Source organism: Homarus americanus, unplaced genomic scaffold (assembly GCF_018991925.1).
Source record: "Homarus americanus isolate GMGI-L3 unplaced genomic scaffold, GMGI_Hamer_2.0 scaffold4715, whole genome shotgun sequence".
NCBI classification, from domain to species: domain Eukaryota; kingdom Metazoa; phylum Arthropoda; class Malacostraca; order Decapoda; family Nephropidae; genus Homarus; species Homarus americanus.
In genome coordinates, this window is record NW_024747499.1 from 4,769 (window position 1) to 8,707 (window position 3,939).

The 3,939-nt window shown below is 49.5% G+C and overlaps 1 non-coding gene across 1 annotated transcript; it reads right to left on the minus strand.

Annotated features, from left to right (window-relative positions):
* Window positions 1–634: 634 nt before the first annotated feature.
* On the minus strand, window positions 635–797 carry LOC121879622. Its single transcript, XR_006091382.1, has one exon. It is a non-coding gene; the product is annotated as a U1 spliceosomal RNA (small nuclear RNA).
* Window positions 798–3,939: the final 3,142 nt, after the last annotated feature.

Sequence of the window (3,939 nt, forward strand, 5' to 3'; positions counted from 1 at the left end):
TAAGTTTGAGCATATACCGCAGTTGGGTGGATTTACGACCAGGGAAGGTGTGGACGACAACATCAACACTCGGGGAAGTCCACGGCGGTAGAGGCGAATGAAAAGTGATTGATAGATTTGTAAACAACGGGGCACAGCAGTAGGTGTTAACATCTTCGAATTTAAAAATTTTCAATATAGCTAATTTTTTATTTGTGTGATCTGTTTTTTTTTTCAAGTAGGTCATTGTCCGTACAACTCTCTTTTGTGCAGTAACCAGAGATTATGTTTTTGAAGAGCTAGAGGCCCCCCCCCCCATACTGTGTGACAGTGTATCAGGTGTTGGTAAACAAGATCATGATAGATTTCTTTCATTGCTGTGACAGTGAGTGACTGTCGAGTGTGATACAGACTATTAAAAAAAACCCAACTTCTTTCAATATTATGAGTTACTAGGCATCAATTAGAGAGTTTGAAAATCTTTCATTCACACGTAATTGTCAAAATATAAATCATATAAAAGTAGCGTAGAAAAAATATTCTTTGCTGACCTTAAGCATAAATCAAGTACTATTTATTAACAGAGACCTTGTTAAGCTGTAAAAATACGCCGTTGTACCTTATATTTCTTATGTAATCCCTTATGAAGTGTGTAAGGGGGATAGCGCGAACGCAGTCCCCCGCTAACAAAAATTGCGCACTCGAGTTAACCACATTTGGGTTAATCGCAAGGGTCAGCATCACCGGAGTGCAATGGTGAGCCTCGCCCTGGGAAAACCGCCTTCGTGATCACGGTATCTCCTGTGCCAGGTAAGTATGCACGAACATCATCATCCTGAACCCTAACCTTACTTGACTGACCATCAATGCGCTGAACCTTCTTTTTTATGTTATTTACCTCATTTTACAAACAAATAAAATGATTACTCTTTCTATAATTCGTAGTATGCTAAAATAAAAATTTCCAAATTAAAAATAAGAGCATGTGATAGAAATAAACAAGTTTGGCTTTATAAACTTTATTCATTTACAAACATACTGGGCTAGAAAATGTTAACTATTGATATATATTTTCGCGTTTTTCTTGTGTCTAAATCAAGATGATTTCACAGAAACGCGCATGCGTGCGTAGTGTCAACAAAGGCTGTAAGAGACTGCTCCTTAAAATTCGTATTTCTGACGAATTCAGAGAGTCTACCAATCCCAGCCTGTGTAGACAACTACAGTAAGACCCAGTTATCAGCACAGTGGCATATATTTTTTTGTTACTTTTGGACTTTGTCATTTTTTGGGGATAAAACATCTGGTCCTACCACCCGATCCCTCTGAGCAAAGTTTTCAAGTTTGCGCATGCGCAGTGTGATAGTGTGACGTCATTACCACTCCACCTGACTGCAGTGTTGCCAACGTGTCCTATGCCCGCCGTTAAACGCTCCCGTTCGTTGGAAACGGCGGCAGTAGGTGACAGTGATGCTGACGACTTTCTTCTTGAAGACACGTCAAAGAAGAAGCAGAAACCTCAGAAGTCAGGGTCTCCAGCAGGGGCCACGGCTCCCCCTTGCACCCCTTCTGGGGCTGTAGAGGGTGGACTCCTGTCATCAGGGTCCCCAAGTGAGCCTACATGTGGCTCAATGACCGACCCTCCGCCGACGATGGACATAGGGGATTCCCTTTGTCTCCCTGCCCCGTCGCGCCTTCGTCGTCTCGCCTTCCCTCGGGACTTGCCTCTGAGCACACGGACGACCTGGTTCTTCCGTCACTGCTCTCCACTTCAGGACTCAACACTTCGCCTCCGCCGAGGTCCCACAGCCGTGATAGTCACCACACAAATGGACGAGACGGTACGCCTGCTCACTCAGGTGGGCTTTCCTGCTCCCCAGGGGGAGGTGATGCTGAAGTTCACCATCATCACCCCAGAAACTCGTCGTACCAAGGTAATGGTTCGCCACGTACCCTGGGAGATCCCTATCGACGATCTTCGCCCTCTTCTCCCACAACTACTGGACATGGAACGCCGCATCAACCCGGTCTCCAAACGTCCATCCAACGAACTCATCGGCTGGTGGGTGGGCCCCCTCCCCCCGAAGGTGAATGTAGGACCAATTCACAACTGTCCTCTCGACCGATTTATCGGAACCCCGAAAATCTGTGGTCGCTGCCAATCGTGGAAACACCGCACCTGGGAGTGCACGAGGATGGTCGCCTGCGGTTTCTGTGCAGGTCCTCACGAAACAGTGGAATGCAAATCGAAAATTCAGAACAAAATCCCAGTTATTCCACGGTGTGTCAATTGCCATGGCAGTCACCACGCCTGGAATGCCAATTGCCCACAGCGTCCTGGCACTCGCCCGGGGAAAACTTACCTTGTACCACCGCCCTCGTCTCTGACGAAGCCCCTGTCAACCAAACCTCAATCCCATCCACCACCGCCTCTTCCATCCACCAAGGATTTCCCATTGATCTCCTCTCCTCTACCACCCCCTCCATCACCCCTACCACCCATCCTTTCTCCCCTCCCTCCCTCTCCCTACCGTTCTTGGAACAAGGTCGTTGCCGGCCCTGCCACACAGTCACCACCATCTCCTGCCCACCCGGACCCCCGCTGTCTCTCACCAGCACCACCACCTCTTACTCAACTGAACCCTCACTGTCCCTCTCCGTCGCTACCACCACCACATGCCCAGTCGGGCCCTCGGCAATCCTCGCCGCCACCTCCAGCTCATGCACAGGTACACCAAGTTGGTTCTATGGAAACAATCACTCTCCGTCTGGATCGCCACTCCAAGCAAATCAACCTTCTCTCAACCCAACTCGACTTGTTTGTGAAAACAATTGTGACATTGCAGAAGCAACAACAACTCATTCTGGACACCCTGACCCAACAGGGGCGCGCTTTGCAAGCCCTGATGACCCGCCTCCTTCCATCTCCCGAGATGGAGGATCCATCCCTCGCTCTCCCACTCCTCCCTCTCCATTTCTCTCAACAGAATTTGGTACCTCCTCTGAGCCCTGTCTAGCCCCTCCGACTCATCTCACACCGGAGGCCGTTCCCTCCTCTTCTTACAATGGAACATCCAGGGACTTAGACCTCGCCGGACAGACCTCGCCCAGTTTGTGCTCTCCCATCAAGTAGATGTTGCTCTACTTCAGGAAACCATCACAGACGATGTTACTCCACTCCGCCTCTCTGGCTATTCTGTTTACACCCTGCCTCGGTACCGTGGGCAGGCTCGTGGCCTCCTCACCCTTGTGCGTAACACCATTCCATCTGTTCGTCTCCTTTCACCTGACTCACATGGACCCCCGTCTGAATTACTTTCTGTCTCCCTTACTCTTGGTGACCGGACCCTTCGTGTAGTCAATGTTCATTTCAAGAGTGATTCTCTGGACCCCCAGGTTCTTCACGACCTCCATGATGGGGTTCCCACTATTGTTCTTGGCGACTTTAATGCCCGCCATCCCACTCTTACTCCGGATCATCCCACTCCATGTACCCTTAATGGATCACATCTCTCACAGTTTCTTAATGGGGATGATGATGTTCGCTTTCTTTGTCCTGACGATCCTACTCGCCTCCCCCATAGTTTCCTTGATGTTGGCTTACTATTGAACGGTCATACTTTCTTTCATCCTACCGTCTGCACCGAGCCTGCTCTGTATAGTGACCATCTTGCCGTTACTACCCATCTCAGGCTCTCCTTCTCTGCCCCGACATCAACTCCTTATCGATCCCCTCGCCTTCGTCTCACACAAGATGCTGTTCCTTCCTTTACCCAATACCTTTCTACCTGGGCGGATTCCTATGTTGTCCCTCAGTCCCTTGACTCTTACAGCGCTGATTTTGTTGATGCCGTGTATGACTCTGTCAATCGCGCTACCCCTCCACGCCCTCCCGTCACCCCAGAAGTGCCACCAACTACTGGTATCGTATCCCTGCCATGAGACATCTCCGGCAGGTAA